Below are 26,818 nucleotides of genomic sequence, written 5' to 3'. Positions count from 1 at the left end.
ACAATGTAACAGTAACTTTAATTATTTAGTATAACTTACCTGACAGTATAACAGATACGACACTATCTTCTATGTCTTTCTCACTGACATGATTTTTATTACGGGGCACTTATACAGGAATTACGTTTATGTGCATTTCGTACCGCAACTTTCCTGTTACAATGGCAGTTTTTTTTTCCCATTAACCCGTCACGTCCCGAGGTTTTCCGCACCTATGACATTCCCCAGTCCCGAGCCTTTTTGGAAAAATTTTTTTTTTGCTAAAACTTCCGCTTAGGTCGAGAAACGAAGGAAAATCACAAAGAAAGTGGTTCCTGCGGTCTAAAAGTGGTCCGTACAGGTGCGGTTCCCCCCGGCAGGTATCGTATTCTGTAATGGGCTGGATATGCGTTTACGTTTTCTATGGTAAGGAATAATGGGAGAAACAACACACAACACCTCTATATTTATTGAATTTGAACTAATAAACAATAACAGTAACAATATAATGGATTTCAGACACATATATATGAAAAATAAGCATTGTACCATCGCGCGAGCATAGCGAGTTTGGTCCGAGTCGTAACATGCTATAGGCTAAGTTTCTGGTATGAGTCAACCTATCATTTTTTCTACTTGTATACTTCTGTTTCAATGACATTTTACCAATTACAACTGTTTGTAAGTGTTTTCAGATGTTTTCATTCATTATGATGACATGCAGCATAAGTATAGCGCACATCAGCTTAGTAAGCGCACTCGCTATGACTCGTATTTCAACATACCAAATTGTTTTATCACTTTCCAATTATTTTCCCCTTTACATAGAACCTTTCATCCACCACTGTAAATTTTTTCAATTATTTTCATTCATTACAAGGGCATTTAGCGATATGCTAGCGCATATTCACGTAGCAACCACGATCTCAAACACTCGTGTTTCATCATCTACTTTTTTTATTCACTCCAATTATAATTTCCCACTTACATTACACACGTTTACACCCCTGTAATGCACTGTACATACTTACTGCCATTATTTATTCAAGTGAGCGTGAGAATATCGCCTGAAAATACCCTCGCAAGGAATGTTTCGACATACATAATACTCACACACTTATATACTAATTCACTCACACACTTATATACTAATTATTCACTTTATCACTTGCTGACTTTTATTTTGACTAATACGTGCCTTATTCATTCAACTGAGCGTCAGGAAATCTTATCTTTATACACACGCTGTGAATATTTGACTTAGAATATATATCATCATTTACAATAATTTGAACTTATATTATACCCGTAAGAATGTCACATAATAATAATTATATAATTACGGGCCGTATTTATTGCACTGAGCGACAGAATATCGCGTCATACAACCCTCTCTATGTAAGTTTCAACTTAGGGCAGATTTATATACTTACACACAATGTTTTCACTTATGTTCTACCCGTAGGCACTTTATACTAATATTTGGAGATCCACATGACTGATAATTTCACTGAGCGTCTGTCTGTCGCATTTACCTCATAATTTCAGCGTCCTTTCGCATTCACACCATGCTAAAATTGCATCAACGTGTGATATTCACTAAAACATGGGTGAATACAGAGACCCACGTCACACTGCACGCACTCATAGCGGGTGTCCTTCCTCTGTGTCGTGAGTCTCACCTGGGAATTACTGCACACGTGACACCTGCGTTGGGGCCTAGGTCTGTTGGACTGGGGAGGGATAGGAGTGGGGAAATGGCGGCCGGATATTCTCTGGGGAGTTTGGGCAATAGGGGCAGTGCGGGTGCGATGTCGGGGCCTTTCAACAGCATACTTTGCAAAGATTTCTCTTGTGAGCTCCCTCACAAACCCTTCAAATGTTTCCTGAACTCCTGTGGTCATGGCGTGAAGGTGGTGGCAATTCAGAGCAGTGATATCTAGTAAGTGAAAGAACAGTTTTTTATACCACTTCATCGTTGTCCTGGCACACTCTACCGTCGATATCATGGAGTCTGACTGGTCCACGAGGCGCATGTTTATATTGTAATCCATAACACACTCAGGTTTCCAAACACGACGCCTGCTCTCGCTACGGTAATCTACAGAATCAGTACGGTGCATCAAGGGGCGGTGAACCGTGGACAAGAGGCGTACTTCTCTGTTGTGGTTCCACATTGTTGCAAGGATGTTGTTGGCTTTGAAGAAGACAACCTCACCCCTTGCAAGTTTCCGCCCTACCTTGGCCATGTGACGCCGGTTCACCTTTACGGTTCCACAGACTCCCGTTTCATGTGTGTGAAGATAACGAGCGAGAAGAGGGCTAGTGTACCAGTTGTCGAGGTAGAGAACGTGACCGCGATGAAGGTAGTCTTGTATCATCGTCTTTACCACTGCTCCCGACAGTCCAATACTTCGATCTTCTATTATGTCTGTCTGTGCACCGGTGTACAAGACTATGTCTTGCACGTATCCAGTCCTACAGTCACACATAACAAAGATCTTGAACCCAAAACGGTGCCTTTTGCTGGGTATATACTGTCTGAATGAAATATTGCCTCTCCACAACACGAGACTCTCGTCTATGACGAGATCTCTATAGGGATAGAATGAGGAACGAAAGGTTTGCCTGAGGTGATCGAAGACCAACCGAATTCGCCTCATTTTGTCAGTGTTGTTTGCATTTGCAGGGTCATGAGCATCATAAAAATGGAGGCGACTTAGAATTTGTTGAAACCGATTACGGCTCATCACTTGACCAAATATGGGGGTAAACATAACAGGGTCCCTAATCCAGTAAGCAGGAATTCTATTCTTTCTTATAATACCCATCAAAAGGACCAGTGCAAAAAATAAGAACATTTCTGGAAGGGAGACAGGGTAATCATAGATCATAGAATGCCTACTCCTTGTTCCCAATCTTTCACTTTCTAGGCGCTGGGCGCTTGCAAACAGGTTTGTTTGGTAAACGATCTGCTCCACGAATGCCTCACTGAAAAACAGGTGGAAAAAATCCAACCTGGTGGAATTACTGTGAATACCTGGTGCAATGCAGCCAGATCGCCCTTGCTCAGTGAAGGGGTGAATGAGGGGAGAAAAATCACTCCCATCCTCCCAATCCCACGACACAAATCCCTCGTCCCCATCAGCCCCATCACCGCCTTCGTCTGAGTGGGGAGGAGATCCTGGTTGGGGAGGTGGGGGAGAAGGAGTACGGAGGGCTTCCCCACTGTCACTCCTCTTCCCTCTGCCTTTACCCTTTCCCTTTCTCTTACCCTTACGGCCTTGAGGAACATTAGGGGGCTGTGGGGATGAAATAGTAGAATATTGGGGAGCAGAAGACGTGCTGGGGAGTGGTTCCTCCCCACCTTCCCCCTCCATTACCACACCACGTGCTCTCTCACGCAACCTAGCTCGACCACGTGTTAGGGGATATTGGGGCGCATAAGACGTGCTTTGGAGTGGTTCCTCCCCACCTTCCCCCTCCCTCACAACCCCACGTGATAAGGAACGCACCCGCACTGGCCCACGTGATCCACTATGCCGCCTCACACTACGTAGGGAGAGCAATGACTCACTCACGTCACTCTCACTTTCCTTAACCCGCGCCGTCCCGAGGACGTACTTCCACGTCCTCACGTTTCGTCACAGCTAATCCCGAGGACGTACTTCAACGTCCTGCAATTGCAAGGTTCATAATTTCCACAATTTTCAATTTTCGCGAGTCATTTTTGGTAGGTATACACGGGACACCTTCCTCAACAAGATGCCAGGCAGAGACAATGCCTTACCCAGCATGACCTCCTCCCCCCCCTGCATGCCCTTTTCTCAGCAATTCACCTGTTATCAGTGACCTGGCCAGTATAGCCATGTCATGCCACGGTACGAAATTCAGGGCCAGAGTGATTCCCCAATCAATGACAATGTGGAGGACAAACTTTACATAGCATTAGAGGAAGAAACAGTTAGAAATGATGATCAGGTAATGTGGCAAAAAAAGGTCAGGTATTAGTGAGTGAAACAATGCTTATAATGCCTATATTACTGCTTGAAAACCAATATACTCTTGTACTACATATAAATTCGTAACAGTAAATAAATAAATACCGTTTATGAGTGGTGTGAAATAGTTATCCTCCCATAGAACTCGTTTTCTTTGGTGCCAGCCTGATAGAAAACCCAGTAAGGTAAGGAGGCTCTCCTACCTGTAATGAGTATTTTAAACCTCAGGTGAGCGATTTCTCTATGAATTTTCGATGTTTCTCACCAAAAGCGAAAGTTTTAGCAAAAAAAAAAAGGGTCGAAAAATGGTCGGGATTGGGGGGTACCAGTGGTCAAAAAGTGGTCGGGACGGGGCGGGTTAATCCCTGGACTTTCCATTTCACTCCCCACTCCCTCCACTTGACTTCCTAGCTCCCCAAACAGAATGCTAGGCCCATACCTGCTCATACGACGTGGTGTGCGCTCTGGGCCACGATGTGTAATGACCTCCCGTCCATACCACGTGGCAGCACGTCCCACGGCTCCGTCCTCGTCCTCGTCCTCGTCCTCGAATTCTGCTTCCAAATCACGCTGGGGATAGGGATAGGATATACCACGTGCCTTCTTTGCCTCCTGCCCCTCTCTAGCAGCACGGTAAGTCACATACTGCCGCTTCCTGGGTGACGGAACTTCCTCGTCACTGCTGGTGGTTTCTTCCTCCTCTGGCTGCACATAATCTTTGTCCATCTCCTCGTCGTCCAGTGGGGAATCACTGTCGCCGGTAAAGGTGTCCAGGGTGACTTGAATCTCGCTGTCTGAGAGACCTCTCTTAGCCATGTCTGAGCAGGACTGTGGCTACCAGGTGAGTGGACGAGTGGCGGGCTAGCGAGGGTCGCGCGGGGTCGCAGAGTGTCCCCGCCTGGTGGCAGGTAGGGGAAGGTCAGGCGAGGGTACGTACCGCAAATCAAGCGCGAAATTTGAAAATTGTCGAAATTATGCACATTGCAATTGCACGACGTACTGGTACGTCGCCGGGACTGGCAAATGCAAATCGTTGCAACGCACCCATACATCGATGGGACGGGGCGGGTTAAAATATGATGCTTTCTTGATTGGCACAGTCACAACTCTCTAGACATTTTGCCAACTCGCTAGACATCTTGCTACCTGTTGACATGTTTAAGGTGCTGTTTTCCAATTGTGATAAAGATTTGTTAAAAATGCTCAGGAATAAGTTGGTCAGTGTGTGATCAATAATAAATACCGGTAAACTACTAAAAACTGCACTTGCTATCTGTTCGATGTAGTTTTAAGTAAACGTCCACCATGTCATCACTTATAATACAATATATAACATATTACTTAACTCAAAGCTCCAGTATAATGTAACATACTGATAAAAAAGAAGCCAATAATCTAAGATTGAGAAACGCTGCACCTACAACGTATTTAAATAGATGTTATAATACAGTAATATGTCTTCCTGAAATATTGTTATTCATGTATTTTGTCACACATAATGCACTTTTTTCTTTTATAAATATTTCAGTGTTTGTCTTTATATGGTGTTTCAGTTTTCACCCCCAAAACATAATCATAATAATATAATAATGCAACATGCTACAAACATATAAACAGAACCTAAAAAACTTATTAGGTGTGTGTCATTGAGTGTTAACCTGCCGCTTGCCGGCTAGTTTTAGCCCTATTGGTCATCCCAGTGCCGGCCATTTTTCGACCGTTTTTTTTTTTTTGGCTAAAATGATAGATTTTGATGTGGAAATAACAAATTTTGCCATTATAATGCTCACCGAAGCTCGGAAATTTTTTTTTTAGTCTCGCATACTTGTTTACAGGTATAGCCGCTCTCTCACACTCACCACATACGTGAGAGATAGCCGTTTTCTATGTACGGTATACTCAGGTATTTATGCTGGGAAGGTATAGCAATGTTCAGTACACTTTTCTGATTACTTATTACTTTAGCATCTATCACAATTTGCTTGCCTTTCTCACTGTGAATGCATTATCTTACACTTACTTGAAGATAGGTACAACCAGACTTCAGTACGTACAGTCCTGGCACTTGCAAGAAGGTATTTACAACTTGATTTGACTATATAGTCCTTACACTTACAAGAAAATGTTTACAATTTACACTTACATGAAAATATTTACAAAATGCTTTCACTATGTACAGCACTGGGTGAGGCACACAGGCAGAGTGAGGCACAGTGAGCGTGAGGGGGGGAGCGAATGATTGTATGGCCTTGACAGCCTGGGGGATGGTAGAGGAATAGTTACGTTACATACCTGCCAATTATTACCTGCGAATCTTGAAAAATAAAGTCACAGTTGTTTCTTATTTCAGACCATTTTAAAACGGCACTGGCACTTGCAACGGAATTATGTCAGACCATTTAAAACGCCACTGGCACGCGGCAGGTTAAAGGGATTATCAGTCTTGGACGTCCTTATGCACGTATGGGCACACCCATATTACCATTATGACACACATTTCATACTGACTATACCCACCCACCCCCACAACATGTATTGTCCCACACCCACACGCACACACACATAATGTATTTGGTGTTCTGTGTATTGAATGAAATCCTGCTTTAAATTTTGTTGTTCCAAATGTAAATAAGCATATAGAACTAACATCAATAGCATGTTCATTAACACTGCACACAGTCAGGCTGGCAACACTGAAACAAAGGACCAAGACTGTGACTGGTGCGTGAGAGCTGGAAAGCTCCCACAATATGCTTCATAAATGTATTATGAGAGTTTCATGTAGGCTGTTTGTATTATTCACAAGAAATGGCTGTTCATCAGTATGTTAACTTGAATTCTTGACATAAGTGGAGGAACAGGAACTTCTGCAGTGACACAACAACTCACCACCGTAGCTATGAGGATTGGGGGTGTCAGCGGCCACTTTCCCTCTCACTAGTATCGGCCACTGAACACACAATTACCTTTAATATTAACGAATATATCACTGTGGGTATTGCTACTCCAGGTCTATTTCTGAAACATAAACTATGCTAATAAATATTGATTACTGGTTAACATAATCCATAATGTGAGGTGGTTATGTATTGCACTTGTATTTTGACACAGTGTTAAATTTTAGATAAACATACTAAATGCACCATCATTACTCATTAGCACAAACTGATAATGTGATAATGTGTGTGTGTGTGTGTGTGTGTGTGTGTGTGTGTGTGTGTTTGTACTGATAGCCAGCTGAGGAGTTTTAGAGAGAGAGAGAGAGAGAGAGAGAGAGAGAGAGAGAGAGTCGAGGCAGTGCAACAGGGTGCATGTTTTCAGTTAAAGATGGAGGGGGTATCCCAGTGTGTAATCGGGTCTGTATAAAGATAGTAAAAATTAATAGGTTTATTATTATTTAGGATTCATGATATCATTGACACCTTAATAACTATACTGTAATGATTAAGAATGTATAACTGTTGGCTGCTCACTCCCATACTACTCCCTTCCCCCTACATTGCGCTATTTCTGGGTGAACTTGCCCTCTGTTTCTGAACCACAACTTACCCTGAATCGTGGTTTGCGCTACAAGGCAAGAGAATTATTTTATATAACGCAGACTATAAATAGTATAGTGCACAGCCCATTATCTCAATCACATAATATTTATTAGCCTATATCATAGCACAATACAATGGCCACATAACGGTCAGAGCTTGCCACACTTTAGTTCACAGACTTCAACAGGATACCATTCTGTCATGTTTGCTCTTCTCCCAGAAGGGGAGACTCCGGTGTACGGAGAGTTTCTGGTGATAATGATCCTGTGCCCAGGTGTTCCTTTACGGACGAATTGCCTGTCCCCGGAAAATGTGGCCAAATGCCTGCCTGAGGATCATCAAAAGCAGCCTCCGCAGGCTGAAACCCGTTCCCCTCCTTTCAGACAGTAATTTTGATTGTCCCCACACTTGGCTAACGCGAATTAGGGCAATGTGCACGTGCACCACGTACACCACGGCCAGAGACATGCGTAAATCTCTGTTTTTAGCTAGGAGTCCGTATTTCTCTTTGTAATTTAAGTGTACTGTCATTTGTGTCGAGTCCCCAGTGCCTTACCAGAGTAGGTTCATTCTTTTCCTTTGCTAATTTTGCATGGGACACCCTCTTGTGCGCTTGTGTATCATTTAAATAGCTTTGAGAACGACGTATAATTAATCATAGACGAAATCATAGCACCTTCAGAAACATAACGTCTCATAAATTTTAATAAAGAGTAAAACCAAATAATTTAAATTGAGTTTTGGAAGGAGTTTTCGTTGTGAAAGATTTGACGGAGGCTATTTTCCGCTCCTGTATTTAAAAACTCTCTAAAGTTGGATAAAATCATCTAGCGGTTTAGGCATCCCCCTCCCCCCCCAAAAAAAAAAGAATAAATAAAAGACGCTGTAATATGTAGGTGTCTAATATACACGAACACTTTTGAGCAATAGTATCTGCCAACCCTCTAATTTTCCCAACAAGCACAAGGAAATCATAGCCAGAGTTCCACCCTGAATAAAAGCCTGCTGTCCAGTGCTGAGTTGGTAGTTCAAAGCTTTGTTGGACTGAAGAGACAACAACGAACAATGATATTATTACTCGTTTGTCTGTATTCCCATTTTTTCCCCTTCATTATAACTTGTCCCAGTTTTTTTTTTTCTTTTGCATCACATTTCACACAGCTAAGTGGAAGAATAACAATTTTGGTGGTTATATATCCTTTCATTGACAATTTTCATTGTCATAAAAAGACTTTGTAGTTACTTGTAGAGAAGTTATATATATTAGACTTGTGGACGAGCAGTTGTTATACTTGAGTAGCTTTGTAAGTAGATAATCTTCTTTCCCATTTTGTCGTTCAATGACAAGGAGAGGTAAAGAATAGTATGGGACTATTTTTATTTGTCTTGGAAATATTAACAAGTCTCTCACACAGAGCGAAGTATAAAGTAGAGTCCTGCTAGCCATCTCTCTATCTCTCTCTCTCTATCTATCTATCTCTCTCTCTCTCCCTCCCAAGTTGCCAAGCCTTTCTTGCCACTCCCTGCCGCTTCTATGGCCTCTCTCCTTCTGAGCTCTCTTTCCTAAATTCTGGTGAAACAGGAGTCGTATCACGTGTGTTCCCTGTGGTTGGAAAGTTCTAGAAGCCTGTGTGTGAGTATGTGTGTATGTGTGTGTATGGTCAACAAGGCTTTGTTCACCTGGTGAATTGCTGACAACTAACTGCATCATCTCCTGAATGGCTACTTCGTAATCTGTCGTCAGCTTTTCCTCAGTGTAACTTGCAAGATCATTTCCCATTCCCAGGCTCACACAGAGCTGTCTATCTATCTATTTATCTATCTATCTATTATGATTTGTAATTATAATATGGACTCATAACATATGCTCGGTCCACGCAGCTGAAGGACCTCCGACAGCAATTATCATTGACACATGCTAATCTATTAGTACATAATATTGATTATGATATTGTATACATATAATATTTATAGTAAATAGTGATTATTCAGTAATATTACATTTTAAACAAGTTGTATACATATTTTAATAAATGCATTAAAAGTAAATTATTTAACTGTAATACAGTATGTACTTGGGTTATTGTAGTGAAATGCATACATGCAAGAAAAAAAAATAGTTTAAAATTAAGATTATGGTAAGGATATTTCATTTAAAGATAATGGTACTGGTATGCCATACATGGGTCATTCTTCTTTGTATTTTTTTTTCTTTTTATATATATATAATTAATACTATATACAAAATATGTACACTTCATTCAGGGAGGTTAACTTGGATGTTAACTCTCCCCCCACTAAATAATGACTCCAAATTAGCAATTCTTGCATGCATTCTGTGCATTGCGAACAGCAGTACTGCAAATACAATGCAGAAGATTATAAAGACAGTAGGTGCTGGGCTATACACATAATATGGGTTGAACATACTCAAACTCAAATCTTCCCAGGGCTTCATTGTTTCATTGATCAGTTGCATAGTTTCAAACTTAAGTGAAGTCAACTTAATACTTGTGCTCATGTTTAAGTCCATATCAGGCAGTGGGTGGAAATGTTTGTGTGTATGATTGAGAATGGCGTAGTGATTGATGGTGGATAAAGTAGACATGGCTGGTGTAAATACTGCACAGTAGTCTGGTGCTATGTACAATCCTGATGCTGATGTATGAGATGGTGGTATATCTGGACAGACTATGTAAACTGATGTGTTATGAGGGAAATAAAAAAACTGTGAGTGTCCAATGCGTTGATGGTGTACAAGTTTATCTGGAACAAAAGTGAAGTTGCAGTGATGATGAATATTGTCATTTCTGATGATAGCCATTTCACAAGGGACTGTATCAGTAGGCTGAAACGTGAAAATGTACGCAGGACAAAGATGAACAGCATGTAAGGATGTGTGGCACTTTCGTTCAATCGTTGATTCACTTGCGAAAGTGACAGTGTCCCGTCTCTTGGAGACCATGATGAGTTCGGTGTCTGTGTTGATGTTGATGATGACCAAAGTGTTGTTATTTTTATAGGGGAAGGGATGTATTTGGTATACTGTGAACAGGTCTTCAGTGATGAATGGTACATGAACTACTACTGATGTTGGTGTTAGTGTTGCTTCAAAATATGGGTAATGTTGCATGAATTCCCTACTGCGGAACAACGGCTTCAATTTATGTTTATGTATGCCTTGACTAACTATGTGACGTAGCTCATGAACTGGGAGTAAGTCAATTGTGATCTTGCCATCACCAGCATTCGAAATTCCTTGCATACGTGCCCTGAAACGATCTCTAGTGTTCTCTAATTGTAGTAGAATCGTGTCAATATGTTCTGTGATGATGGAGAAGTGTTGGAAAAGTGTAATGTTTCCTTCTATCTATCTATCTATCTATTGCCAGACGCCTCAATCCCGTTTGGGGTGGCCACAAACAAATCGCCTCCAAGTCGCCCTGTCCCCCGCCATTTCACTGCCCTGCTCCCAACTCACACCCCCCTCTCTCATATACCTCTCCACCCCATCTCTCCATCTCATCCTCGGCCTCCCCCTCCCTCTTTCCCCCTCCACCTCACTCACATACACTCTCTTCGTCAGTCTTTCACCCTCCATCCTCTCCACATGGCCAAACCACCTCAGTGTGTTCCTCATAACGCTTCCTATCACATCCACATCAACACCACAACGCTCCTTTATATCCTCATTCGTCAGCCTGTCTCTCCATGTGACTCCACAGGCTCCTCTTAAATAACTCATTTCCACTGCTCTCACTCTTGACTTGTGTCCTTCCAACAACGTCCACGCTTCACTTCCGTACGTTAGAGTTGGTATCACAATACTGTCATGTAGTAACTTTTTCACTTCCATGCTCACTTCCCTGTTTCTTATCACTGCTTTCAAAGAACCAGCAACCTTTCTTCCCTGCTGTACCCTTTCAAGCACTTCACCCTCCAAACCTCCATCCTTACTCATCACACTACCCAAGTACTTAAACGTACTCACATTTTCCAATTCCTCACCATCCAACCTCGCTGTACATTCACTGACTTCACTTCTCTCAAAGACCATCACTTTACTCTTCCCTAAATTCACCTTTAGATTCCGTTTCCTACACACTCTCTCAAACTCATCCACCAAGCCTTGCAGCTCTCCTTCGTCTTCACTCAACAACACGGTATCATCTGCAAACAACAGTACAGGGAGTTTCCAAACACTATCCTCTCTCACCAGGGCCACTCCAACATCCACTACCCTACCTTGTACCTCTTTTATTACCCCATCCATGTACAGATTGAACAGCCATGGAGGCATGACACATCCCTGTTTCAACCCAACTTTCAAAGAGAAAAATTCACTTAGTTCACCATCCACACGCACTGCAGCCTTCGCACCATCGTACATACTCTTCACAGCATTCAACAACTTCCCATCTACTCCATATATTCTTAACACTTTCCACAATCCTAGTCTATCCACCCTGTCATATGCTTTCTCCAAATCCATATCCTTCCATATCGTTTATTTTATCTACACTCTTGAGAGCTATGTTTTCTGCTTTTTTCAGATTTTTCACAATTGTCTTCATTGCTGAGTTCTGTCATGTGATGAATTTATCTTGGTATGTTAGTACCTGAGCTATCTTATTAAATTTGTTGTTTATTTCTCTAAGGTCATCCTCTGTAGCCAATCCAAAGATGTTCCCAAGAACTGCGCCACCCAGGTCAAAAAACCGCGCTTTTGGCGAGTACGTGTGATGTTCCTGTCGCTCGGTACCTCCGTTCCATAAGATGGGAGATCTTGGATCATGATGAGCATAGTTGACTTTGCCTGTTCTAGTTTCCATTTCGCTAACTTTACCATTTCATTCACTTCCTTGGTGTTATGTGCTTGTGAAACATAATTTCCTATCATGAAGTCCAGAGTTCGCATCGGCGTCGTAAGTCTGTCTAGATAAGTAAGTAATTCATACAAGTAATCTAGACTTATTTCAGTACTCATGACGTCCTTAACGATTGTAGTCGTGGCCACTGGAGCTATGAGGCATCCTTGTCGTACTATGTGTTGGGGGTCTAAGTGCGCATATCCTCTTGCTATGTAGAGGAAAATCCATAGCATAAGTCCCTTCATCATAACCTACCGAAAAAAAAAAAATCTAATATCGTCAAGATAAACAAATATTCCTTGTCCTAAAATTCCGGACAATACGTAATTCATAAGACGCTGGAATGTGCCTGGGGCTGTCCTCAGTCCCATTGGCATTCTTGTATATTGATAATGGCCTCTGTTTTGAAAAGGCAGTGTATTTACGTGACTCCTTCGATACCGGAATCTGATAATAGCCGTTTAGGAGATCGATGGTTGAGAATATATTATTCTCAGGACCAATATTCTGTAGAACGTCACTTAGCAATGGCATGGGAAATCTGTCTGGGACTGTGTGATTATTTAGTTTACGTTAATCTACTACAGCACGCATTTCTCCATTTCGTTTGGGCACGAAGAATAATGGGGCATTCCACGGGGAGACTGAAGGCTCAATAATTCCAAGTTTTAACATTTCATCGACATACTGATTTGCAAGTGTACGTTGGGAGTGTGGTATGCGGTAAGCTGGTACGAAAATTGGTGGTGTTTCTGGGTGCACATTAATCATGTGATTAATCAAGTTAGTACACCCTAATTGTTCTCCGGGCAATGCTACGGTGTCCCTGTGTGTTTCCAGCAGGGTTAACAAATCATTTTCTTCATCAAATTCACCTGAGTGAATTAAATTCTCTTTTATTCTTTCTCTATCCGTAGATTTTATGTCACGTGTCACTCCAGCTATAACTATTTCCTTCACAGGGGCGGGACATTTTTCAATATTAACTATGCAAGTTCCCTTTTTCAACTGAACTTCCCCATTCATGTGATTAATTATGAATATCTGAGTTTGCCCTTCGTCGTTCGTATGACATAATGCGTTTTCTACTGACAATCCCTTTACTTTACATAATTCTTCTAAGACAAGAACAGTACTATTCCGTAATTTGCTCTTTATGGTAACCTCCTTGTATGAATTCGGTGGTATAACTAAATCATTAGTGAGATGGGCTGGAAAAATGATAAATCAGTACTGTTATCTGGGTCACTAATTCTGGAGGATGGGGTTGGTGGTGGGAGTGGATCTATACACTCATCTGTTTGTGTATGTTTGTTTAAGCCTTTAATATTACCAATTCTTTTTGGCTCTCTTCTACCAATCGGTGAGGGCTCTGAAGTTATTTCCTCTATGAATTCATTGTCAAAGTCTATTCCATTCATTTGTGTGAGTATGGTTATGTTCTCAGCTCTCATGGATCTTAAGCCCAGTAACATATGAGCTTTAATTGCTAAGTTTTCAACGATATAGAAAAATGCAGAGAATGGTCTTGTAGTCTCTGTGAAACTGATATTTAATCTTATCATACCTTTCACTGTAATTTCTTGTCCATCTACTGTGTATAAACCTAATTCAGCTTCATCCAGAAAAGTTACTTTCTTTTTATTTTTAAGAATTCTATTTAGTTCTTCATGTGTTATTAAGTTCACTGGAGAGCCTGTATCTAAAAATAAGGAAACGTTATGATCCTCACGTACAGCTGGTATCAAGATACACTCATTTCCCAACATGCCTCCTATGTGAAGTTTAGCCTTGTTTTTCTTTACGTTTGTTCGTTTTTTGTCATGACTTGGTCTTCCCCCAATTTGAACATAGACACAATTTTTTCTACTGTTTTGCAATCACTGGTCCAGTGCCCTTGGTATCTATGATGCCTACAGTAAGGACCAAATCCTTGAGTCTTTTGCTTGTCCTCTTTTGCCTTGATAAAGCATTCATACCTCGTGTGTCCTGGTTTTGCACAATAATGACATAGAATGGACCTATCCCTTGACTGTGACCTACGATGTGATTTCCCATAAGAAGTGTTGTTTATGGCGCGAGACCTGCTCGGGCTGCGCGAAAACTTATGAAGCTGCCTGTAGCCTGGCGTCAGTGATCGAGGCCTTGTCATGTTTGGTTGTTTGGTTTGCCTGCTTTCTGGTCGCGATCGATTTTGTTCTCTGTTTGGGGTCGGTGTAGATGTTTTCACAGCTGATACTGTCTCAGGTACCTTCATTCTTCCAGAATGTGCATGTGTGTCGACCATACCTGCTTTACTGCACTGCATCTCTACCTCATTCATTAAGTCTAGCAAGCACATTCCTGGGGTGTACGCGATCATCTTGGCGATCTTAAGGGTCCTATCAGGTAATTTACACAAGGCAGCTACATAACCAATGATGTCCACGACGAGATCTGGGGACATCTTTCCATCATCTGTTATCCAATTAGAATTTTCCAAAGTAACTAACAATGTTCTTTTGATTGTGGAGACATCAGCAGTTATTTCACTGAGCACATGGTTTGTAGTGTGCTCCCTTACAAGATCTACAATTTTATGTAATTCTGGAATCATACCTGGCCAGAAGTTCATACCTCCAGAAAATTTCTTCAAAAATTCAGTTTTAAATTCATCATATGTCCTAGCCCTATGGAGCTTGTCAGAGCGAAGCAAATTGCTTGCTGGACATCTTTCCTGGCTTATGCTAGATGAAAAAATAGCAATTTTCTCTTGTTCATCTAGTATGTGGCGCTTGATGAATATTTGTTCGCGCTGACTGACTATTGAAATGACATCAATGCGATCTTTGTCTGTGCCAGAGAATTTTGGTGCAGTTTTATCCTCGTGATACACAAACACTTGAGGTGTGGTTGTTAGATCAGCGGTATTTGTTTCTTGATTCATTTTCACTGTTTGCTCTGTTAATTCAACTTGGACGTGTTTATCGTTGTGTGAGGGAAAGGTGGAATATGTACGACCGGACCGGTGAACCCTGTTAAGTATATTGGCATACGTGGGCAAGTCAGTGACAAAGTCCGCACTTGCTATGTCAGAGGGGATTTCCCACTCATCATCTGAAACTGCCGTATTTGTTCCTTGATCTTTAGTGTGTGGTGAGGTTTGTACAAGGGGTGAGTTGCCTTGGGGCTCTCTTAATTGTGAGTCTGTTGTTGTGGCAAATTGTGTGTCATCTGGTATTAACGTCGGTGGTGGCGAAAATATTCCTGTCATTATGATATGGTGTTATGAAATACGCCTCTTGTTTATTTATGTCCTAACAAAATAGATGAGTAAATAAGTTGAAATAAATGATAGATAGTGAGTGTATAAGTGTATATATGGAAATAAGTAAAAAAAAAGTTGAATATAGCTAATTTTAGCACTGAGAAGAAATGAGTAAGTATAATTTTACCCACTTGATACAGATCGTAGAGGTGTGTCAATACAAAAGTTGATCTCGGAAGAAAAATGCAGGTTTGATTGAAGATCTCTTGATAATTCTAGTGCTGTGTTGATGGACGATATTACTCAGGAAATTCCATGGCCTGGTGCTTGTGGTGGTTAACAGCTGTCCCAGGCAAACCTCAGCATAGAATTTCCAACTCAACTGTGAAAATAAATGAGTATGAGTAGGAGCTATGTGAATAATGAGTAGTGGGTGAGAGGTGCCTGGTGTCAGTCACACGTTGCTTGGCATGGCAGACTCGCGTTGTGATGTCATCTCAGCACATGGTGACGTCGGCTTCCCACGCTGGTAGCTGTGGTGAGTAAATGAGTAGCGATGAGTAACTTGAGTGAAGACGAGTGAGTAAGATGAGTTGTGAATATGGACTTCGTATTTGCTTCGTCGTCTTGACCTCTTGACTCCTGCGTCAGCAGTGGGGGTTGGGTGGATGTAGCAGAGAGAGGAGGGTGAGGTTTGGTGGTTATGAGGTATGAGTCGTGTCTCACTCTTCGTTTGTTTGTTTTTTTTTTCTTTGTCGGTGTTTTCTCGGTCCTTTTCTCTTGTGATTTACTCGTTGTAGGATGAAGACTGCAGCTACTTGTAGGTGCGTGTAGAAGATTATACAGACGACTCGTAGAGTTGTTACTTGTAGTTGATTGTAGATGGTTGTAGTTCGTTCACTGTAGAACTGAAGTTAATCTTGTAGAGTGTCGCCTGCCTTTGTAGAAATTCACTGTTGATTCGAAGACGAGGTGCGTTCTTTTTGCTGCCACCAAATGTCATAAAAAGACTTTGTAGTTACTTGTAGAGAAGTTATATATATTAGACTTGTGGACGAGCGGTTGTTATACTTGAGTAGCTTTGTAAGTAGATAATCTTTCCCATTTTGTCATTCAATGACAAGGAGAGGTAAAGAATAGTATGGGACTATTTTTATTTGTCTTGGAAATATTAACAAGTCTCTCACACAGAGCGAAGTATAAAGTAGAGTCCCGCTAGCTATCTCCCTCTCTCTCTCTCTCTCTCTCTCTCTCTCTCTCTCTCTCTCCCAAGTTGCTAAGCCCTTCTTGCCACTCCCTGCTGCTTCTATGGCTCTCTCCTTCTGAGCTCTCTTTCCTAAATTCTGGTGAAACAGGAGTCGTATCACGTGTGTTCCCTGTGGTTGGAAAGTTCTAGAAGCCTGTGTGTGAGTATGTGTGTATGTGTGTGTATGGTCAACAAGGCTTTGTTCACCTGGTGAATTGCTGACAACTAACTGCATCATCTCCTGACTGGCTACTTCATAATCTGTCATCAGCTTTTCCTCAGTGTAACTTGCAAGATCATTTCCCATTCCCAGGCTCGCATAGAGCAGTCTATCTATCTATTTATCTATCTATCTATTATGATTTGTAATTATAATATGGACTCATAACATCATGACTAACAACATATCATAGTGTTGATATCTAGTTACAGCTTAGCCTTCAGGATGGAGAGGCGATAATATTTGGCCAAGTTAAAGTGGAAAGAGTAGAGTAAGTGATCTATATCCCGTGAGAAACAAACCCTGAATACGACTTTGTTTCGGCAAGAGAAAAACGGTGACTATAGTCTCACCAATCTAAAACCAAGGTTTGGGTGGAGTCCAGCCGGGGATTTCCCGGCATACAGCATTGCCTTGTTTCCTATACTCTGATTGGCTAGTGGCTGACCTGACACCGTTAGAGCTCGCCGCTCACATCTTGCCACCTGGCCTGACATGACTTCACCCACTTCTATGTGTGTGTGTGTTTGTGTATGTGTGTGTGTGTGTGTGTGTGTGTGTGTGTGTGTGTAAAGACAAACTAATTTAAGTTATAAATATAACCAAAATAATGAATTTAAAAATTGCATTCTCTCTCTCTCTCTCATATAATTTATGATTCCTAGTATGGGCCTGGATGTTGCCGCTCGTGAGTGTTTTAACTTATTCATTTCTATTAAGAAAATAGCGTATGTTCTACTGATTCCTTCAAATTATATTATAAACGTAATTGTTACATTACTTACCCAACTTAGAACTACCGTGAAAGTCGGTAAAAGTAACTACATTTTTTTCAGCAACACTGTAAAATATGTATGCCACGTTTCTTTATTGATGTACAAGAGCCATATGCATTACAAGTTTACCTTCCTTTGATATGCTAGATTACATACTCTTATATTGTATTACTGTGTGTACCTATCTGTGATGCCTATTACATATGTAACAGAATCTACTCATCGCTCGTTTAGGAAGTATGGCATGGCTGCACTCAGCGCCAGTCCCCACCCAAACCTTGGTTTTAGATTGGTGAGACTAGTATATAGAACCAATGGCTCATGTAGGAAGCAATTAACTGGACAAGATTTATTACTAGAAAACATCAAAAGCATCGAAAAGATGGCCCTATGTGATGAACAAACAATAAGTGTAATTAACTTCATACATATATATATATATATATATATATATATATATATATATATATATATATATATATATAAAAACACACACACACATACACACACATACTGTACATGTTCATTCCTGCTACCGCCAGAATATTTCACTCAGTAGACAATTTTCAGACTGTTGGCTTAGTTATACGTACTTCCCTTAACGAAGGGGTTAAATTATAGCCTCGATTAGATATAACATTCACGACAAGAGTTCTTCCAAAGAGTACGAGAAACTGTCTCCTTATTAGCTAAAGGAAATGATAAATTACACCCTTGTAGTGTCGAGGGAATAAATATAATTCATTCTGTCTGAAGACTATAAACGTATTGTGCAGGTACAGCATGTTGGTTCACTTGCCGTACAGTCCTGACGGTGCCCGGGTGCGGCAAGTGGCTTCCTGGACCCCCACATCAGGTCTACGCTATCTCACACCTCCCACTCTTTTCCCGGAGAAATACACCAAGTAATGTGTGCAGATTACTGGCCATTTCAGAACTGGAGTATCTTACCTACTCTGGTGAAATTACTGGGCATTACAAAACTGGAGAAATATAAACAATGTATCCAAATTACGAATATAGACTGAGCTATACCCATTTCATTCTAATCTGGCTTAAAACTGTCATCTCTTCGTCTTGAATGGGTATAACAAGAGATTAACACTAGAATATGGTGCTAGTCATGAGAAAGTGTTATGGAAATGAAGTAGAGACACAGCTTAGAATTTTTCGGCATCTGAGGTATGTGAAATATGTTATGAAAGGTTGAAAATCTAGTGCAGATTAGTGTAAAATAGGCATAATTTGTAGCTGTTATGGTCAATGTAATCAAAAAGAGCATCGAGCCTAGAAAATTACTTAAAGGAAAATAATATTAGTAATCTAGTAATAATGATCATTTTTTTTTTTTTTTATAGAGTACCTATACTTGCTTTGAATTACACGCAATAGCCTTTATTCCTACAGGATTATCATAGGCTGAATAAAAAGTCAATTCCACCTAATGCTGCATTGCAACTTCCGTCCAATCAGAATATTACGTTATTTTTGGCAGTTTCTATGGTGCGACGATAAACGTGACGGCACTTACAATAGAACCCTATTGGAGAGAGTCCATAGAGGGCAACACCACCAGGTACTCAGGCACTGACTACAACCAGCTGGTTGCGGTTGGCCAAATCCTGAATTTTACTTTCCGTGTCCTGCCATCACGCAGCTGGCTCGAGGTGAGAATTATATACATGTCTGCATTCAAACTTTTGCTGTTCCTATCTGTTGTTGTTAAGTAATTAATTTGAATATTACATAAGAATATATTATCAGCATCGTTTTGCAATATTTAGTAGCCCAGTCACTTTCTTATGTGATATGTTAGCGATTATTTAAAATGCGTTCTCTACAGAAACTGCATTGTATTCCACAAAATCAATATTCAGAAAGTATTCACTGCAAGGGTTTGGATTTGATCTCATTTTGGCTGCTAGTGCCAGAAGCCTAATTTCAAATAACATGTCATCTCTTTTAAAGTGTAATTCAAACTCGATTCAGCTCCAGTATATCAGTGTCTACAGTATCATCCTAGATGAAATGTGTAATCATACTGAATCAACACTTTAACCTCTCCACTGCCCTCAGTGATGATCGATGTCGATCAATGAAACGTATAGTACAAACTGTCGCTGGCATTGGTCTCGTCAGTGCCACCTAGAACTGCATAATAAACCCCAGGGATACCGTATTTGGTGTCCTTTCTGAACCCCCAGTACGTACATAGATAATTTCAACCATAGTGCACCGTTGTTTGTGAATGACGTCGTTTTTTCTTGATCTGATATGCACCGATGGGTTTCTTTCGACTCTATCTCTATTTTAATATCTCATTTATTACAGGATGTTGTTATATTTCTTTTCAAAAAGTTTGGTACCGACAGCAATAATTTATGTTTCATTCTGTTTATTCCCGAACTGGTTAAACTAGAAAAAAAAAAAAAAACTAGATTGTCTATTAGCCCTGGAAAATTTGCTGGCTTTGTCCAAGGGAAAATTTGCCTCTGTAAGGAGTTCTCTCTCTCTCTCTCTCTCTCTCTCTCTCTCTCTCTCTCTCTCGTATTCAAAACACAGTGGAGGTAAAGGAATACCTTCCTGTCATCCCCCTGCTTCTTTGTGGCAGGGTGCTTCTCACACTTCACTGAAGCGTTGCATATCCTGCCATAATTTACTGACATTTCAAAGATCATTACTCTTCTGAAGTGAATGCCTTTGTCCCTCCCCAATAACGGAAACCATTTAACATCCGCCAAGCAGTGAACCCTAGTCCCCTTTCCTGTTTGCGAGGGTTACCAGATATTCTCAGTCCTCATGTATAAAAATGATCAAATCAGGAACTGTCATCATTCTGTATTTCACACTGCCTATGACCTCCGATCCAGACATCTCGAAATAAACGCGACGATTTTTTTTTTTTTAGTTCTTCCTAGGAAGAACAATACATTATTATACTTGGAGCCTTTTGCTCGTACTTTATTATGCACTAAAATGACCAGTTTCACTCAAATTAGGAAGGACATCTTGCTTGTAAACTTTAAGGAATGCTACATCATAACTTGTAGATCGAAACATTTCCCAGAAAGAGTTTATGTAAAAATGACACGAGAAAAACAAATATATCAACTGGGGCTTTGTTTTCTTTATTTTAATGTTATATTTACTTGCAGGTCACAGATCAGGTGCAGATTCGTAAATCATTCATGGCAACAGTGATATATGCTGTTATTCCACAAGAACTAGAGAGGTGAGATTCTAAGCTAAGGTTAGCTTTTGACTGTAGTGTTCACTGTTGTTATTGATAATCCGGTTCAATTCCTGATAAGCAGCAGAGCTATAAATTGTTAAAAGATAGAGATAGCCTGTCTAATCTGAAATTGTCTATTAATTATAGATAACGTAAGTGATGAAAATAATTTTTGAATTTTGTTTTACTTGCTGAAGTGAAGTAACTAAAAAATGAATCTGTCAGTGCACAGAAGTCAAGAGCATTCTTCTAATGACTGCCTACAAATGTGGAACTGCATTCTGTATATATTGCCTTCTTTTGCTTGTTCACAATAATGACACTTCTTATGATTCACTTATGTTACTAAGCAACATTAGTAAGCCTAAGAAAGTCCATCCCATAATGAAGGGGTTAGAAACTGGCTCAATTAACTCATCTTTAAAAAGAATCTTATTTCAGCCAATGAAAAAAAAAAAAAAAAGTCAGTACCAACATGTTATAGTCTGGTAGTGCGTCCAAGAAGGACTAAAGATTCATCTATGAGAAAAATATTTTAACTGAGCCTAATTCTTGGTTATTTTCGTCTTCCCAACATAATAAACAGAACTGGTAAGGATAGATGGATGGGAAGATGATGATGGAGTTGTAAATAATATACCATAGCTTCTTGTAGTCTTGTAGTCTAACAATGTTCGATGGTAAAGGAAATGATCTGGAGGGTATGCATGGAGCCATGGGAAGATGATGAAGCTGGAAATGTAAAAAAATCAGTAATATTCCAGTAGTTTCGAGATGGGACTAAAATTTTAGCTGTAATAATAATAATAATAATAATAATAATTTTATTATTATTGTTATTATTACTATTATTATTATTATTATTATTATTAGCTGCGATAGCGAAACTGGTATTCTTTTCAATCTGTCCGTCTTTCTGTCCTTCTATCAGTGTTTCTGTTGGTACGATAACTTCACAACCGCTCAAGATATCATTACAAAATTTTACCGGTCTATAGTAGATAAAAAATCGATAACGAGTTCGAAATTGGTAAAAGTAGGTCAATCTCTTTTTCCATGATAGATTCGCAACTACTCAAGCTATCATCACAACATTTTATAGGAGTGTAGAAGGGATGAAAATCTCCTACGAGTTTGAAATTGGTGAAAGTAGGAGGTGAGTGTGTCTGTTCACACGATAACTTCGCAACCACTCAAGTTATCATCACAGAATTTTACTGGTATGTAGTTGAGATGAAAATCCTTTACGAGTTCGACTTTGGTGAAAATAGGTCAAAATCTGAGTGTCTGTTACCATGATAACTTTGCAACCATTCATTATATCATCACAAAATTTTACAGATGTAGTAGCGATGAAAATCTACGAGTTAGAAATTGGAGAAAGTAGGTCAAGGTCAAGGTCATAATCCAAGTCGCGCTAGATATGTATCGGCTTGCGGCTGGTGTGATTCCCTCGTTGGGAAGGCCTTTTGTTATCGCCACCTTACAAGGTGGAGCAATAATGTTTTTCCCTGCCTTAGTGTGTGTGTGTGTGTGTGTGTGTGTGTGTGTGTGTGTGGTGTTCCCACTATACCTCATGGACGGCTTGAACAATCAACATGAAACCTACAGGGACTCAACATATGGCCAAAATCTTGGCTGTGTTCAAAAGTGGGCACTTGGGGTCAAGGTCAAGGTTAACAAAACGGCTGCCAAAGGTCAACTACTTTTTATTGCCCGCCTTTAGCACCATTATATTTCATGAACAGCTTGAGCTATCAACATGAAACCTTCAGGGTATCAGGATATGGCGAAAATCTTGGCCGAGTTTGGAAATGGGCACTCGGGGTCAAGGTTTAGGTCAGAAACATAGTTGCCAAAAATCAAGTATTATTTATAGCCCGCCTGTGGCACAATTATATCTCATAAACGGCTTGAGCTATCAACAGGAAACTATCAACATATGATATGGCCAAAATCTTGGACTTGTCCAACAGCATATTCTGGCAGGCGATTAGCATCCGGATTCCAAATGCTTTACTTTTATTCTTATTATTGTTATTATTGACATTTGTTATGCTAGGTGTTTTTAGGCCGACTTCTTGTCCTAGAAACACAAGCTGTTGAGCTGGGGTTTTCTTTCTAAACTGGAGCTAGAACACATAACGAGAAGAGCAGGGCATAAAAACTCTGGACAACAACCTTACACATGTATTATCTCAAGTGCAACTCGCAGTATACACTATGAATGTAACACAGTACCCTATTCAGTCTCAAATACACTAGACAGACTAGAGGGCTCCCACTAGACTGTGGTGTATCGGTATCACACAGGATACTATCCAGTCACAGGGACACTAGACAGATGCTGTACACAAGATGGATGTAAGTCTCACACAGTATACTATTCAGTCACGAGTACACAATATGAACACAGGTATCACATGATATACTATGCAGTTATAAGGGCACTAGACAGGCACAATACACAGTATGAAAATAAATGACACACAGTATACTACTCAGTCACCAAGGCACTAGTCAGGTATAGTATACAATATGAGCACTAGTATTACACCACACATTAGTCAGTCACAGTTACACTAGTCTTTGATTGGACTGCATTAGTCTGGTGGCCTTCAGGTGTTGGCCAGGTGTGAGAGGGGTCCCATCAGGTATTCCTTCTCGCAAAGGCCACGGGACAACCCTGAGGGGAGACGTTGTCTTCTGTGGGCTGCTGCTGGGCATGGTGAAAGGCCCTCCGCTCATGGGGCTTTGCTAAGCGGTCTGGTCCTCAGGGCTCAGGCCAAACAGAGTGAGTAGGCCCACTTGCTGCACCCATTCTGGGGAGGAGGTCGCCGTCGTCTAGGGCTGAGGAGGTCATGTCCCGGGGTTGCAGGGGCACCTCTGGGAGTCCGGCATCTGCGGTCTACCTCCCGTTGGGCTGCCATCAGGGCTGAACTGTGGCATCGCCTCCAGCGGTAGTCCATCAGCTGGTTGTCTTGACCGGGCGCCGACTGTGCTCCACACATTCCTGGGGATAGCATGGGGCCTCGCCGAATCTTCTCCAGACAGGAAAGCTGCTCCTGGGGGCTGCCTCTGTGTGGAGAAACAGAGAAGCATCCTGCTCGGCTTCAGAAGGGGTGAGGCAAGCAAGGGTCATTCTCCACAGGGGAAGTGTCAGGGATGAGAGACAGTTGTTGCGGTGTCTCCTCCTGGCACAGCTGAAGACCGTCGCTAAGGTCCTGTGGGCAACAGGAGGAGGACGGCTGAAGGCCATCCCTTTCCCATCGGTATGGCTGTAGGTCGTCACAGGTGCCAGACTTCCTGGCAGGACCGAGGGCGAGATGCGGCTGAAGACTATCACCTGTCCACAGGTGCGGCTGACGGCCATCACTGGAGTCCTGCATGGGGAGTGGCAAGCAGTCAAGGTGCGGCAGAAGGCTGTCATTGGAGTCTGACTCCCAGAGGCAGCTGCAGAATGAGAGGGGGCATTACCATCTGTCCTCAAGTGCGGCTGAAGGCCATCACCGGTTTCTGCAGGGGAGGAGAGGGTTGCAGAAGTTGAGCTGCTTAAGGCCGTCTCGGTATTTGTGTGGCTAAAGTCTGTCACTTGTATTGTGCAGCTAAAGGCCATCACGGTTTTTGTGCGGCTACAGGCCACCACTTGGGTGCTGTTAGGGACTGATTATTCAGCCCGACCCAGAACCTAGCAAGGGCTGGTCTGGCTGGAGGGTAATGCACTCAGACTGCAACGTTCCCGCTGCGTCCATTCTGGGGAATAAGGGCGAAAGGTAGTCGGGGACATAGGCCCATACTGCCTGGGCAGAGAAAGAGCAGTGGAAGAGGGTAGGGAGGAGAAGGGTGTGATAAAGCAACTGAATGAGTCTGACGGGGGATCTGGAGTGGCGGATGGTGGTGAGATGAGGGTGTGGGGTCGTGGCATGGGGCGGTGGTGGTCAGGAACGGGCGTACATGGCGATTCCGATATGTGCTCAGTGTGTTGTGATAGTCTATGGTGACATGGTAGGGGTTCAGGATGTGAGTGATGATATGTGGTCCCATAAATCGCAGGGAGACTTTGTTGGGTGTGGGTAGCTTTGCCACTACTACCGAGTTACCCAGTTTGTAGGAGTTGGAGGGGGTGGTGTCTGGTTGTAGATCTAGATTTTTCTGCAGGTGGTGTAATCACCTTTTGAGGTGGTGTATGGGGTCAGACGTGGGAGACGTGGAGGGGGACTGTAGGTGCTGTCGCAGAGGTAGGAGGGGGGCCCTTCCTGAATACCCTTATGTGGGGGCATATGCTGTCGTCCCGGGGGCAGGAGTTTATTCCCCACTGAACAATTTTGACATGGGCTGGCCATTCCTCATTCTTGGTTTCTTCTATTCGGGCCTGCACATGGTTCAGGAGGGCATGATAGCTCCTCTCGCATATTCCATTCCCTTGGGGCCAGTATGGAGAGGAGTGTGAGATGCAGTAGCTGAAGATGTTAGCAAGTTCTTACCATATGGTGCTGGTGAATTGGTGTCTGAGTGCGGGGATTGGGGAATCTTGAAATATGAGAAGACATGGTGGATGAGGGCATCAGCCACGGCGATTGCTTGGTGTCCCTTGGCTGGGCAGGTGATTAGGAATTTCGAATAGGTGTCTACGAAGGTGATGATATACCTGTAGCCAGATTAGGGTGGTAGGGGGCCCACTACATCCACAGATAACAATTGCCAGGGTTTGTGAGCAGTGATGTTCCTCAACGGGCCAGGTGTGTGTGGGTGGTATCCTTGCCTAACGCGCAGGCCCGGCAGGACTAGATAACTTGTTTGGCCAGGTTGGAGGGGTTAGGGGTCCAATAGGCATCGTTGAATACTTGCAACAGTTTCTTGATACTGGTGGGGGGTCCAGGGGCTTCTGGAACTGGAGCCATCGCTTGTGACAATCGATATTCGTGCATAGGTTCTGCAGGAGGTCCAGTCCCAGGTAACCATCATACACACAACAGGTCGAGTCATACACAATGAAATTGTGTTGGGTAGAGACTTGTTGGTGGGTGTCAGTGCATAGGGCCCGAGTTTCCCCACATATGGGCAGGGGGCCATGATGGGAGTAAAAATGGCTGTAGAGGCAGGATCTTGCCACTCCCATGTCGACCAGTAACCTTGCTTTTACCCCATTCAGTCTCATCTTCTCGTAGACTGTGGGGTGGTATTTCTGAGAGGTGGCCCCCACCACTGTGGGGAGGTGTGGGGGCGGGTCTAAAAATCCAGCTGTTGTGGGCTCTCGTCTTCCTTCAGCTCCACTTCCCCAGGGTTGGCGTCCCCAGTTGGTAAGGTGTCATCCTCAGGGCCCTTGTTGTCTAGGGAGGACACTTTCCGTCGCCCCTGGGTGACTGGTCTGTGATGGGCAGCTTTTAGTTGTTCTCTGATGTGGCGTGGACGTCTGTGGCAGCAGGCAGAGAATTAATGGAAATCAAGTTCTGGTTTTCCTTGAGGTTGGGGCGCTTGTTGGTGGGGTGCGCCCTGGGTAGGTTGGATGTTGTCGTGGGGTTGGTGTGGGCTGAGGGCGCCCGTGGCTTGTGGTGTGGTGCTCGTCTTTGGGTTGGGATTTTGCTTAAGATGTTGATCTGCTGCAGGATGGAGTGGGAAGCTAGGAGGCATCGTATGAGCTGGATGTCTTTATCTAGGTCTCCTGTAGGGTCGTGTATTGTAAAATGTTCCTTGATAACACTGG

Source organism: Coenobita brevimanus, chromosome 33 (assembly GCF_032717465.1).
Source record: "Coenobita brevimanus isolate Jiangsu-jjx chromosome 33, ASM3271746v2, whole genome shotgun sequence".
In the NCBI taxonomy this organism is placed as follows: domain Eukaryota; kingdom Metazoa; phylum Arthropoda; class Malacostraca; order Decapoda; family Coenobitidae; genus Coenobita; species Coenobita brevimanus.
This window is presented reverse-complemented; position numbering follows the sequence as displayed.